General features: G+C 43.8%; 1 protein-coding gene across 4 annotated transcripts in view; it reads left to right on the top strand.

The window, feature by feature from the left end:
• The first annotated feature begins 1,364 nt into the window (after positions 1 to 1,364).
• CTCF (CCCTC-binding factor) overlaps positions 1,365 to 14,990 on the top strand; it is a 45,420-nt gene continuing 31,794 nt past the window's right edge. For 3 of the 4 annotated variants that reach the window (XM_069085739.1, XM_069085736.1, XM_069085738.1), the window contains exons 1-2: positions 1,365 to 1,495; positions 11,694 to 11,814. The gene's annotated coding sequence lies outside the window, so the exon portion shown is untranslated. Of the gene's footprint in view, positions 1,496 to 2,524; positions 3,053 to 11,693; positions 11,815 to 14,990 lie in introns of those variants that run through there. The other variant, XM_069085737.1, reaches the window with a different exon arrangement.

The raw sequence follows: 14,990 nt of genomic DNA, 5'->3' as shown, positions 1-14,990 counted from the left end.
TGGTCTGTATCCCTAGCACTGGGCACAGTACCTAGCTGGTACTTAATAAGTAAGTATTTAACACTAGTGATAGCTACAGGTCTTGAGTCTCTCCTCTGTCTACTTGTCTGCAAATTCCTTGACACCAGGTACCTTGCCTTCTCTGAACTTTTCCTCTGAATCTTCCCTCACAAGATGCTTTGGATGTTTGTTGCATGAAGGGAGGAGGGAGAGAGGTAGAGAGCTAGAGAGACAGAGATTTTTCTGTCCTGGGCTTTGGTCAGTCAGCCAGTGAATCAGCAACGGTCCTACAGGGAAGAGTCAATATAAGAAATAGGCCCAAACTCTGAGAACAAATCCCCTTCCCAAAAGGATATTCTATAAACTCAGACTCCGTCAAAAGGCCGCCCCCAGGACCTAGGAAGCCTAACATTCCCCACCTCTGGGCCGAGGCAGGGAGCTGGGAGATGGAGGAAGGGCTCACCAGGCTTGCCGGACCATTGAGCAGGTGAAGGGGAGCCCAAGACCACCAGAGTGAGGGAGGGCCAGTCTGGGAGGGGCTCATCTGATCCCGCCTGAAGGAGGGAGCCCCTGCAGTTGACAGAGCACGGGGTGGGTGACACTATCGGCCGAGCTTCCACTGGGCAGGGCTCCCGGGGGTGGTGGTGGGGGGGGGGGGTTCTTCACTCCACAGGGGGTGCAGTTACTCACCTGCTGAGCGGGGCGGGGGAAAGGGGCTTTGGAACGACCCGGTGGGCAGCCGGGTCGGCGGGGGAGTGGGGGTTCTCTTGACAGGCTCAGGCCGTGGTCCCCCAGGGAAAGGGAATGGGGGGGGAGGCCGTCAGCAGGGACAGATGTGCCGATCCCTCCCGCGCCGGGACCGCCCCAGGGGGGGAACCAGGGGCCTAAAGCCCCCAGCCTGCGTTCCCGCTTCGCCCCGCCCCATCGTCAGGCGGGGAAAAGAGCCGTAGGGGCCCGGGACGCGATGACCCGGATGACTCTACGCTCGCGGAAACCCGCGCACCACGCCGGGGTCTGAGGCCCAGAGCCCGGCGGGCGCGTGACGCGCGGCGTGCCCCGTGACGCCATCGCGCCGGCATTTGAAACTTGGCGCCCTAAGGCCGCCTCCCATGATACCCCGCGCCACTCCTCCCTCTTCTCACCTTTACTCCCCCCTCCTCCCTTCCCCTGCCCGTCACCCTCCCTCCTTCTCCCTCTGCCGCTCGGCCTGCTCTTCTCTCTTCTCCCCCCACCCCTCCCCTCCCTGCTTCCCTTATCAGCTCCAGCAGTACCGGCAGCCCCGACGCAGGCGCACTGCGCCGCGCCGCCGCCATTTTGTGTCCGAGGCTGTGGAGCGATTAAACCGTGCGCGGAGCTGCCTGTTTCCGAGCGGCGGCGGCAGCGGCTGGCGGCTGGGAGGCCGGAGCGGGCCGGACGGCGGCCGGGACGGCCGGAGCGGGCCGGGCAGGCGAAGGAGCGGGCGCCGCGGGGGGGTGTGGCGCGGCGCGGCGCGGAGGTAAGGGGGGAAACGCGGGGTTTGCAGGGAGGTTTCGCGGGCCGCCTCTAGGTGTCACGATGGGGCCGCTCCGGTTGGCGCTGGCTGCAGCCCCGGCACCAGCCGCCGCCGCCGGGGGGTGTTTGTCTCCCTCTATCGTCCCTGCTGCGGCGCCGGCCGCCGCCATTTCCCTGCCGCCATCGCCGCCGCCGCCGCCATCGCCCGCCGCGGCGGGCCCCGAGGCCCGGGGCCAGGGCCGGGCGGGGCCGAGCCCCGAAGGCCCCGACTCCATTTTCCTTCCTTTGTCTCGGCCCGCCCGGCGGCCCCGGGCCGGCCCCGGCTGCTCTCCCCGCCCGCTGCCCGCGCGTGCCCCGGGCCTTGTCTCGCTTCCTCCTTCCCCCGGCCCCGCCGCCCCCGCGTCCCCGGAACCTCCTGGGCGCCCGAGCCCCGCCGCAGCCGCCACCGTCCCCGGCTGTTCCGCTCCGCAGCCCGGCCGCCTCCGCGCCGCCGGCCGCTTCGTGGCTCGCCGCTCGCTCGGGCGGCCCCGGAGCCCCGGCGCGAGGCCCCCGGGAGCCTGGGGCGGCCGCGTCTCCGCAGCCGCCGCCGCTGCTGCTGCCGCCGCCTCGCCGCCCGCCGACGTCTCTGTATGGTCCAGAGTGGCAGAGGCGGCGCTGCTGCTGCTGCGAGAAGAGAGACCCCGAGAGCTGGAGAGAGCTCCCTCTGCACTCTGGCTGAGCACAGGCGCCCACACGCACACACACTCACGCCCCGCACACGCGCGGCCCCCGCGCCCCCCGCGCCATGTACGGCCGCCTGGCCCCGGGCCCTCACCGAGCCCCGGCCCCGCCGAGCGCGGCCCTACACCAATGACATGTCGCTCCGTACCCCCCCTACTTCCTGAAGCCCCCCCCAGCCGCGCACCTCCCCCAGCCCCCCGGGGCTCAGCTCGGGCCGAAGACGGGGAAATCCCTGCCCAGAGCAGCTGGACACCAGACTTTGCGCGGCCCCTGCCGGTACCCGCGGCGCGCTTTTGCGGTTTCCTTGAACTTCTCTACCTGTCTTCAGGAAGTAGTCCGGGGCCGGAGCCCTCCTGTATAATAAGGAGTTCGCCGGTGCTTGTCCTCGATTCTTGCCCCAAACCTGTGACTGTGTTTGACGTGCCACTGACTGACCGTCCCTGAGGGAGCCTCCTTCGGGTGTTTTGTTGCTTCTTGCAAGAATTCTTGCGGCCAAGTTTCACCCTTCGGGGTAGATCAGCATATGTTTGTAAGGGGTTGGGATTTTGAGTTCTTAAGTATGCGAAAGCAATTAGAGGCGCTTGGTGGCATAAGACATTTTAGCTGGTCTCCTTTCCTTGGCATTTAGACTTTAAGCGTCTGTATGTGTTTATCCCTACGTGTATTTTTTAAAATAACTCGATCTTGATGACTAAAATTGGGATCGCTCAGGTCTAAATTACTAGCACTGTTCTAGTAATAATAACTCACGTGTGTAATGAGCTTTCCTGACAGTTTTCTGAAGTGTATTGCCAGTATTATCCCCATTTGTACAAGTAATTCTCTGAAGATCACACAGCTAGTAAGTGTCACTCTTCTATGTAAAACATTTTTCTGTTTCTTTTTTCACTGAGAGAAACATTATCTTTAGAAAGATTTTCCTTTTCCTTCAACTTCAGAGGAAGTGAAGACTAAGCAGAATAGTAAATAGTGATATATATGTGTTTGGAACCTAGATCAGTCAGGACAAAATTAACTCCTCTTAAAGATAAAAACATCTTTTGGCAGTTTTTATTAACTCAAAGAATTTAGTTTTATAAAGTATTTCTAACTTAGCTAATTATGACTAACTAGAAAAATTCATATTCTTCTAACTTAAAATGAATTTTAAAATTGTTTCATATGTAATTTTTTAAGCTTGTGTATTTATAAACACTTGTACAGTCAGGCAGTTAGGTTGGTTGTAGGGAGAGAAGGAAGTAAGAAAAAGTAAAGTAACTAAAGTGGGAGTTGTAGGTTTATGATCCTTTCCTTACAAAAATCCTATGAGATTGGTGGTGGAGTGTCCTTACATACAAATCAGGAAATTGAGCTTCATAGAGAGAGGTTAAGCAGCTTCCCCTAGGTTACCCAGCTGACACCAGTCAGTCTATGAGAGACTAGTAACCCTATCACCAGTGATTTTTCTGTTCCCATACTTAATCATTTTTATAGAATAATTTTACTTTGCAGAGTGATGATTGTGGCAAACCACAGTTTTGTAGCAAATAATGATTTACAGTGTTCACTATGCTGTCACCTTAAATCTTAACTACTTTTTGATCTCTAAATTAGCTTGAAAGAATTTAGATTGATTCTGTGTTTCTCAGAACTACTACTTATCTCAAAGGGAATACAGGGTTCTCTTTTACATTCTATTTAATGGAAACCCTGCTATGGCAAATACAAAGTGGAGAATTTCATCTTCCACTTCTCCCTTGACCCTTTTCTCAGCATTCTTATATCTTGTATTAGAAGTGCAAGAATCTCTACCTGATTCTCAGTTTGATTTCATCCATTCTTCCAGAAAATTTCTCACTTAAGCTACAGTGTCCCTTTCAGTGCAGTTTCTGAATGAATAATGAGCAGTTAATAGTTCACATTTCATCTACTAAATGAGATTTCAGGAGGCATTGCTCAAGAGATAGCTTCAGTTTTCTTCTAGTTAAACGCAATCCTTCCAGTTACTGTATGTGTGTATTTTCTTCTTCTGTTAACTGTTTACTTAACCTCTCTTCCCCTTTTCTGTCATCCCCTCTGTCTTTTAACTAGGTATATAGTATGAAATTAAAGCATCTAACTTATGTTTTAAAATCTCTTAAGTTTTATATTCTCTGTTCATAATTTATAGACCAGATGAGTTCAGCCATGCAAAAACAAACAAAAAAAAAACCCATGCTGGACCAGGAGTTAAAAGACTTCAGGCTGTGTTTAGGCACTTCTGTTTACTAGCTCTTCGATGTTGAACTGATCTCTTCACCTTTCTCTCCATCATTAGAATGAAAATAATACTTGCTCTAATACTAGGGGACAAACATTTAGAGAGTGTAGAGTATTAGGAGATACCAAGTGTAGATAAGGATGTCATCTCTGCCTTCTGAAAGCCTGTAATGTGTTCAAGAGGTAAGAATGACCAACATATTAATAATACTGTATATTATAGTGAAATGCATTAAGTTATAAAGGTTCTAGATAAATGAGTTATAAATTCAAAGCACTTATAGACTTGTTAGTTATTTTTAAAATTTCTATATAGCCCAATTTTCCCTTGGTGTCACTTGCCCTTGATGGGGCATGAGAAAAGACTCTTATCTTGGTGTAAATCTCTGGCGTTAATTTTAATATGTCAGTGCTGGCCATTTAGGGGAAGGGAATAAGCTTTTATATAGTACTTAAATACATTCCAGGCACTGTGTCAAACACTTAAGAAATATTATACCATTTGAACCTCCCAATAACCCTGCCATGTAGATGTGTTGTTATCCCCATTCTACAGTTGAGGAAATAGGCAGTCAGGTTTAGTGACTTGCCCAAGATTAGCTAGTGTGTCTGAGACTGTTTGAATTGGGTCTTCCTGACTCCAGACCCAGCACCCCTGTGAACCACCTAGCTGGCTAAGGTAAGGATTGTTTCCTCTAGGCTCTCTCATTCAAGGCCTGGGTTTTAAGGAGTTTTTTGTTTTGGTTTTCTCCTTTTTGACAGCTTTTTAAAAATTGACCTTGCAACATATTGTAGTGGTATCCAGTTTTTAATGAGTAGAAAATAAAAATTTTATACACAGCTAGAAATTTTTGAAGAAAATGGGCCCTTAATTCAGTTAGTCAGCAAGCATTTATTATGTACCAAGCACTGTATTAAGTTCTAGGGGTTCAAAGGGAAACAAAAACAGAACCTCCCCTCAAGAAGCATTTGTTCTAATGTGTTAGAGGACATGTAAATAATTTGTTACATCTGAAATGAGGCAGAGTAGATGGAAAGTAAGCTGAGTGGGGAAGGGCCTTCTACTGATGGGAATACTAAGTAATGTGTTTTGAAGAAAACCAGGGAAGCCAAGAGGCAGAAGTGGGGGACAAGGGAAGCATTCCAGGCCTGGCGGATCATTGGGATCACCAGTAGACACAGGCAAGAGAAAAGCTGCCTTGTCAGAGGAAGTACAAGTAGACCTGCATACAGACAAGAGTTGTCCAGAAGAGTTTGTAAAGAGATTTAAGTGTTGAACAGGGCTTTATATTTGATGCTGGAATATGGGATGAGCTGGAGCTCATTAAGCAGGGAATGAAATGGTCAAATCAATACTTTGTAAAAATCACCATGGTCGGGGCGGCCAGGTGGCTCAGCGAGTGAGAGCACCTGCTCCAGTGTCAGGATGAAATGGATCAAATCCGGGCTCAGATACTCAGCACCACACCCAGAAATGACTGGCCGTGTAACCTTGAGCAAGTTACTTAACCCTGATTGCTTTTAAAAAAAAAAATTTTTTTAATTACCATGGTCACTGAATAGAGGATGATGTAGAGTGGAGAATGATGAGTGGGGAGACTGTTGCAAGGGTCCAGACTATATGAGTGCAAAGGAAAGCACTTTGAGGTGTGAAAATAGAAACAAGATGACAACAGATTAAGACTTGAGCATGACACTGAGGGTAGGTGGGGGAAGGGGGACTGCCGTTTATAGGAATAGGAAAATTGGGAGGGGGTCCAAGAAAAGATAATGAATTCTGTTGTGGATGTCGTGAGTTTGAAAATTTCAGGTCACAGTTGTATATATGCATGACTGGAGTTCAAGCAGAGACACTGGAGCTGGATATATATGTAGATCTGGGTCTGTTTGCATAGATGATCATTGAACCCAAGTGAAGTAGTACAGAGAGGAAAGAGATTCCCAGGACAAGTGACTTGGGAGACACCCCACAGTTAGTGAGTAAGACATGGATGAAGAATTAGCAAAGGAGACTGAACGGTCAGATGGGTAGCCGGAAAACTAGGAGAGAGCAGTATCAAAGAAACTCATACAGGAGAGAGTATCCAGAGGGAGCGTAACGGGCAGGGTCACATGCTGCAGAGAGGGCAAGAAGGGTGAAATATGAGACATCCTTAGAAGGAAAATGTGTTTTTCATCTAATGAAGATTAGTGATAAAAGTGCTCTGCCCAAAACTTAGTCCAGGTGCAAAAGGACTGAATCTTGTAGTTCTCTCTGCTGCCATATTAGGATCACAAACTTTTCTTTGCATCACTTCCTTCTTGATTTATATGTATTAAACTCCTTGGCACTCCTATATTGGAAATAATAATGAGGTCTGCTTCAGTCTGGTATCCTTTTCTTGCTTCATATGCTTTGCATTATCCCTTCTATTGCAACATTTTTCTTTAACCCCCAGTTAAAAAAAAGGAGCTTTTGGCAGCAACTATTATTAAAATAGGAACAGACAGATTAAAGAATGAAATTAAGATTAGACCACTACCTCATATTGTATAGTAAGATAAACTCCAAATGGATAAATATAGAAAGTAACATAAACACTTGAGAGGAACAAGGAAGAAAATGTGAATAGGAACTAGGAAATTTCTTTCAAATCTGTGGACAGGTGAGGAGTTGGTGACTGGACAAAAGATAGAGGGAATCATAGAAGAGAAAATGGGAACTTTATTAAGTAAAATTCTTAACTTTTGCACAAACAATATCAATGCAGCTGAAATTTGAAGAGAGATCTTCCAGCAAGTTTTGTTCAATAAAGGTCTTAAATCTGTGACCCATAAAGAATCATTTCAAACTTAAAAGAGTAAGAGCCATCCCCCAATTGATAAATGGTCAAAAATATAAATAGGTAGTTCTTAAGAGGAAGAAATCCAAGCTATAAACTATATTTTAAAATTTTGTCAATCAGTAATTACGGAAGTACAAATTAATCAACACTGAGATTCTATCTCACACCCATCAGTTTGGCAAAGATTACAGAAAAGGAAAATGACAAATATTTAGGGAGGCAGCAAGAGAAATTGCACATTAATCCATTTTAGTTGGATTTCGTTGAGGGCAGCACCATCTTCCCGGTGTCTCAGGCCCATAACCTCAGGTCCATAACTCCCATATCTAAGCTGTTGCTGTCAGTTTCAATTTTGTATCATCTCTCCAGTACACCCCCTTCTCTCCTCTGACACTGGCCCCCACCCTGATGCAGACCCTTGGCACCTCACAACTGGATTATTACAGTAGCTTGCTGGTGTCTGCCTGCCTAAAGTCTCTCCCCACTTCAATCTGCCCTCCATTCAGCCTTGCTTTAGAAATTTAGGAAAAGTGTTTTTCCTAAAGTGGTGTAGGTCTCAGTAAGCTCTAGCAGCCCCTTGCCTCCATGGTAATAATAATAGCTAACATTTACATAGCACTTACTATGTGCCTAGCACTGTGCTGAGTGCTTTACAATTATCTCACCAAAAACAGACTGCTCTATTTGGCATTGAAAGCCCTTTATAACCTAGGGAATCCACCCCCACCCTACCCCACACACATCTCCCAGTCTTCTTATACCTTACTTCCCACGGTGCTCTTAAGTCCAGTGAAGCTGGCCTTCCAGCTGCCCTCCCTACCTGGAATGTTCTCCTTCCTTATCTCTACCTACTGACATCCCTAGCTTCCTTCAAGTCATTTTCAGGAAACTTTTCCCAACCTCTCTTAATTCTAATACCTTCCCTCATAACTGTATCCTATTTTTCATGTATATACATTGTTTATTCAAATATACATATATACAAATTTGCTTATCTCCCCCATTCACTTGTGTACTCCTTTAGGGCTAGAACTGTCTTTTTTGCCTTTTGTATCCCTAGTGGTTAACGCAGTGCCTGGCATACAGTAGGTGATTAATACATGTTTATTGACTGACTGACTAGAGCTTTGAATTGGTTTAACTGTTGTGGAAAGCAATTTGGAACTTTGCCCAAAAGGTCACTGAATTGTGCATACCCTTTTGGCCCTGCAGTACCACTACTAGGCCAACTGATACCTCCAAAGAGCAACTGCAGAAAAACCCCAATAGATATACATGTTTACAGTAGCCCTTTTTGGAATGGCCAAAAAAAAAGAAACTAAGGGAATTTCCATCATTTGGGGAATAGATGAACAAGTTATGGTATATAAATGTATTGGAATATTATTGTGCCCTAGAAATAAGAAAATGTAGTTTCAAAGAAACCTGAGAAATGTTGTTTATTAATGGATTCAGAGTGAAGTGGGGAAAAATCTAGGAGGACATTTTATATGTTAACAACATTGTAAGACAAACCACTTTGAAAGACTTAATTATGACCAGTCCAAACACCAACCAGGATTCCAGAGGACCGACGAAGTGGTCTGTGCTCCCTGCCTCCTAACAGTGGTGACAGACTCAAGGTGCAGAATAAGACCAATGCAAAAATTCATTTTGTTTGACATGGCATACTTGTACAAAAGCTTGTTTTAATTGGGGGAAATGGAAGGAGAAAATTGGTGCTTGTTAATGGGAAAAAGTGAATTGAACACTAAATTTAAAAAAAAGAATGAATCTAGATTCTACAACTAAGGCAGCTGAAGAGAACTGTCTCTTCTAGTACCATGTACCATGTTCTGGTCTCAAGACCACTTAGTTCTTTGGTCCTCTCATCTTGTGACTGTTATCCTTGTCTTCCTCTCCAAGAGCTTTCACTATGCTAGGCAAGGCTCCAGTAATCTTTCCCTATTTTTATTAGGAAATTGGATCTGTAAAGATAATGGAAAGTCATAAGACTTTAAAAAAACAACAAAACCAGACCAGAGCTTATCCATCCAAATAAATATTGACCTGTTAGATGGAGGAGACTAAATGCTTATTCAAGTATTCCCATGAGGCCAGTGTTGCCCCCAAACACATTTGGAATACCATTGTGATTGTACAGAGGCTATTTTTTAAAGTCTTATTTTATGGCTGTGGTCTTGTTAGGGTTTTTTTGTTCATTTAGTTGGTTTTTCGTGTTTTTGTTTTGTTTTTGAACCAAAACCAGTGTTGACCAGAATTCTTTCCCATGCTTGGCTGTGATAAACTTTTTGGTTGTTTCTAAAAGTTAAATTTGGCATCAAAGGAAAAATATTTTGTGACAATTGACGATATTCAAAAGAATCTGCCTTGGCCTTTGGAAGATTTAAAGAAAGTTCTGAGTGATGACAGTTTTCTTGGAATCAATGTATTGCTTCCCATGGTGACTCTTTCAAATTTGTGTAATAAATCATTTAGGTTATGTAGTGATTTTGCAGCACTTGGTTTTGATTGCCACAATAACTCCAGGAAGTATTAGATCTGATTTTTAGAAATCACTACTTGATAGTGATGCCTTTTTCATAACCTGGCTGGATGTCTTTCTAGGGCCTACCTGGATGATTTCAGCTAATATCATGTAGAAGACACAGTACAGAACCTAGAGGGAGGCTTTTTTTTCAGTCGCCTACCATGTTAGGGGTTTTTTGTTGTTGTTGTTTTTTTATTTTGTGTACAAACATTTGTAAGAATATGTTCTTAATTTTCATAAAATAAAAATACATATATATATATTTTTAAGCAACCTTGGGATTAAGTAACTTGCTCAAGGTTACATGGCCAGTTATTTCTGGGTGTGGTGCTACCGTGTTTCCCTGATAATAAGACCTATCCCGAAAATAAGCCCTCCCCTTACTGTGTAAGATTCCTCTAAAATAATAAGCCCTATTGAGATTGCTACTGTAGTGAAGGTGATCCCCTGCGCTACATGCTACATTACGGTACCCTCTGTATGCACCGTCCCCCCCTCCCCCCGTGAAACGCACGCTGCGCTCCGAGCTGCATCCAATCAGAGCTGCAGCAGTCATCCTGTTCTTCCCCAGTGATTTGCTTATTGAATAAAGGTACATTTTTTTGTTCACATTTACCTGTTTATTAAAATTGCTGTCAATGTTCATTAAAATAAGCCCTCTGGTGTTTTTCTGTCCAAAAAAATAATAAGACAGTGCCTTATTATCGGGGAAACACGGTAAGTATCTGAGCCTGGATTTGATCCCCAGGTCATCCCTACACTGGAGCCGGTGCTCTTACTCACTCAAATAAAAATATTTTTTTTAAATAATCAAAGCATTTATTAAATATGTGCCAGGAACTAAGCTAAGTATGGAAGATGCAAATAACAAGCAAGGGAGACAGTCCCCTGCTTTCAAGCTTAACTTGTGATGGAGAAAGGCGGTATATAAAAGGGAGCTAAAAATTCAAGAGTGGTGCAGAGGGTCACCATGGAAAGAAAGCTCATTTCTCAGAGCTCAGCACCCAGGGTCAAGAATCCAAAGTCCTTGGGCGGTGGGTGAGCAGGAGAGAGGGGGAAGGCATCAAGAAATTAGAAGATGATCCTCCTTATTCTGGCTAAACTAACTATCCTTTTAATACATATGTTGTTAATTCTGCTGTCAGCTGAGCTTTTCTATCTTAATTAGTACTTTATCAGTTTAGTTTTGTGGAGTTTTGATAATTTGTGGAGTATATTTAGCTTTACATAACAGTTCCTTCCCCCCCCCCCCCCTTAATAGTTTTTTTTTTTTTTCCAATTAATTGTAAAGATAGGTTTCAACACTCACTTTTATAAGATTTTGAGTTCCAAATTTTTTCTCCCTCCCCTCCCCCATCCCCAGGTGGCATACAATCTGATATAGACTATACATGTACAATCATATTAAACATATTTCCACTTATTAGTCATGTTGTAAAAGAAAAATCAGGACAAAAAGGGAAAAGTGAAAGAAAAAAATGAAAATAATATGCTTCTATCTGTATTCAGACTTAATAGTTCTTTCTCTGGATGTGGAGAGCATTTTCTTCTATCATGAATCTTTTGGAATTTACATGACAGTTTCTTTAGGTACTTTTTTTTAATATAAATTCAGAGATACAGCTTTTGACAATATTTTGGCTGAAACTATCCTGACTGCATTAATGTGAAACTCGGGAATGGCCAGCACATGACATTTCAGATTTCTTACTAAACATATCTCTTTAATTAGCACAGTATATATAATGTTAACATTTTAGCTATTTGATTTTGTGGCTAGGATCAAATATGTTGTTGACAAATAATCACGAAAGACCTACATTACCATTGATAAAACAATATGTACATTTTTGCTATGTCGAACAATAATTTGCACTTCATTCTTTTAGAATGAATGTTGATCTTCAGCAAAGGGTCAAGATGTTGTAGTGAACCAATCATCAAGGACTTGGAGTCAAGAAATCTGGATACTGTACCCTTTCCACAAGCTGACTTTGCAGGCACAAAAAGGTAAATGTTTTCATTTCTTGGTCTCAGAGATGGATGTAATACAGGTTTTCCTTTTTCCTTTTTGCCCTTTCCCAGATTTTAATGCATTGTAACTTTAACTCTTGAATCCATGACCCACTTTTGTGAAATTCTTTCCTAGAGTCGTAGGAGCTTTTTTTCCTTAGGATTTGCTGAAAGGAGTATTAATGTCACTCAATACTTGACATATCCTTTGAATTCATGGGTTTGAGTCTTATTTCTAACATCCCAGTTTGTGCAGCCTTTCTACATATTTAGTGGAGACTAACTTTAAACTTAAACCGCTATCATGGGAAAAAGTATCAGATCTTTTGTGTTTGGCAAGTGTAATGGAGGAAAGTTACGAAGAGACAAATTTGAGCTTAATGTGGGATAGACCAACCCAGGAAACAATGGGAATCTCCAGGCAAAAGCTGGGTGTTGGGTATGTTATGACAGGCATTCTGTTTTGTACTGGATGGCTTCCAACTCTGGAATTCAGTGATTTAAAGTGACCAAAAATTTTATCAAAGTTTTAAATAAACCTTTCTCTGTTAAGCCAAGCAAAAGACAGTATGTGCCCAAGGTCGCACACTTAGGTATCAAGGCCTGCAGTTGATTGTGCCAGTTATCCTCAAGCGACAATCTGTCATTTTACCCATGCCCTTTCCAGTTGGTAGAACCTGCTAGAATTTGGGTTTCTTTGACACAGCCTTCAAGAAATCCCTGGTCCTATGATGAATCTAGAGCCCAGGACTTTAGTAGAATGTTCTTTATATGGTAGAAATTATTATAGAGGTAGGTGGAAATTGTGTTTAAGGTAGACTCTTTCCAAATAAGAGCAAATATGTAAATATTAATAGATTTACTACTTTTTGAGGTAGAATTGTATAATAAAACAATTATAATTTTTCCTTGAATCTCCCCAGGGGTGGGGGGTGGTAAGAAGTATAGTTCTGAAGTTCTCTCTACAGCTGTTTGCTTTCCAGACTGATATTTTGGTCCGTTGTTGGATTGAAAAAAAACACAATAAGCTAGAATTGGGTGGCTCCAGAAATAATTTCTAACTTGTACCCTGAAGGTATTGGGAATGTGGCTAGAGAATGTGAGCTAATAAGCTATTCAAGAGAAAGTGTACTAGATGAGCCAGCCTCATGAGTGGAGGCTTGGACTTTAGGAACTTATATTCAGGTCACTGAGAAGGCAACATACATGGCATATAGATAGACCAGGAAGACTGGGTTTGAGCCTCACCTCTGGGTCAGAGATCTGTAACTCTCTAAGACCTCAAGTTGCAGAAAGGGTGCCAGCCTGCTTGGGTAGGAATTGACTCAGCCCAGAGAGAATCACAGGTCCAGTCCCCAACTCTGTCAGTTAAGTAGGAGAGGCTAATGGCAGCTCTGCCACAGGCTGTGCAGCATAGTTTTAGGGGGTTTGTTGTAGTTGTTGTTGTTTTTGTTTAAATCGCTGGATTCTGAGATACAGGATTATGAATTTAGAGCTGAAAGGCTAATTCATCCAAAAGTTGTTGTTTACCCAAAACCATAGAGGTGGTAGATCCAGAAATTGAGCCTGGACCAGGTAGTCCACCTCACCCTTGCAAAGCCTGACCACAAAGGACTGGGACTTGAGTCCTTTTCCAGCCCCTGTAATCAAGGCAAGCTATTTAACTTCCCAGGCCCTCAGTTTCCTAATCCATAGTATTCCACACAATCTTACAAACCTTTAAGTACTATTTAAAGGGATTAAGAGGGTTTTTTTTTTAAGTATTATTGCCTTTTTATACTTGTTACCTTGAAGAAGTCATTTAACTTCTTGACAGAAGTTTCCTCATTTTTGAAATGAAGCCGAATAGTTCCTTTCAAACTCAGGAATCTATGATCTCATTGCTTTCTTTTATAACAGTAGTAGTAGTAGCAATAGTAGTAGTAGTAGTAGTAGTAATACCCAGATACCTTTGGGCAACAGACACCTTTTTACATGCTTCAACCCCTTGTGGGGTTGGGAAAGTTTCCTTGACAGTCTTGTATATGAACTCTGAACAGATGAGAGGCCAGTTGTAGGTAGCAGACAAAAAGCACACAGGTATTTGCTTAAGCAAGTCCTCTTTCTTTGAACAATTTAATTGTTCATTTAATTAAGGGGAAAATTAGGAATGGTAAAGGGAAGAAAATAAGTGAAACAAACGCAGGATTATGCCCAAGATCTATCCATCACATAAAATGCGCCATCTTCTGCTTCCTTGCATTCACACTGTCACCCGTTGTGGAATTCTCTTTCTCTCCCCCTCTGACTTTCCTGGCTCCTTTCATATCCCTGCTCCTTCCTCTGTTGATTTTCTCCAGTGCACCCTGCACATGTCTTTTCGGACACAGTCTTCCTGATGTTTGCTTCCCTTGGACTGTGAGCTCCTTGAGAACGAAGACTGCTTTTGCCTTTCTTTCTTTCTATCTCAGGCATTTCTCACGTTGCCCAGTGTGCAATAGGTGCTTAATAAATGCTTGTTGGCTGCCTCTCTTTCTGAGTTAGAATTGCTGCTGGTTAGACAGAACTTCATCTTTTGCTTCAAAGACTACCCAGCTATACAAAGGATTATCCTTCTCTTACCGAGTGGGACATTTCAGGAGAGGGGGTAGAGCCTGTAGCCTCTGTTTCCTCACCTGTAAAATAAGGATAATTCTGCAGACATTTGAACCAATCCATTGGGTATATGTAGCATTTGAATTGGATCTCGAAAAATGAGTCCCATTTCAACAGGTGAGAGTTGAGTCATTCCAGACATAAAGTATTTTGTGAGCAAATACATGAAGACAGGAAAGTGCAGGGGTGTGTTTGGGGTACAGTGACAATCCTGATTCGTTAGAGTGAAATATTGGAAATGAGTAATGGGAGGAAACTGGAAAGGTTAGAGAGGTTAGAGTTATTAGTTAAGGGAGGGCAGGGAAAGGGAAGGGGAAAAACATAGTGCCTACTATGTGCCAGGCAAAGCCCTTTTACAAATACTATCTTATTTGAGTATTACAACCACCCTGAGAAGTAGGTTAACCCCCATTTTAAAGATGAGGAAACTCACTTGCTTGGGTTCACACAGATGGTGTCCAAGGCTGCATTTGAACTCAGGTCTTCCTGACTCCAGGCACAGTGTTTTATCCACTGTGCCATCTAGCTACCCCTAGATC

The sequence above is a fragment of the Petaurus breviceps genome, unplaced genomic scaffold (assembly GCF_028583685.1).
Source record: "Petaurus breviceps papuanus isolate PSGF00001 unplaced genomic scaffold, PetGlider_PUasm1.0 176, whole genome shotgun sequence".
Taxonomy (NCBI): domain Eukaryota; kingdom Metazoa; phylum Chordata; class Mammalia; order Diprotodontia; family Petauridae; genus Petaurus; species Petaurus breviceps.
Note: the sequence above shows the minus strand (reverse complement) of the source record. Positions and strands in the feature narration are given on the sequence as shown.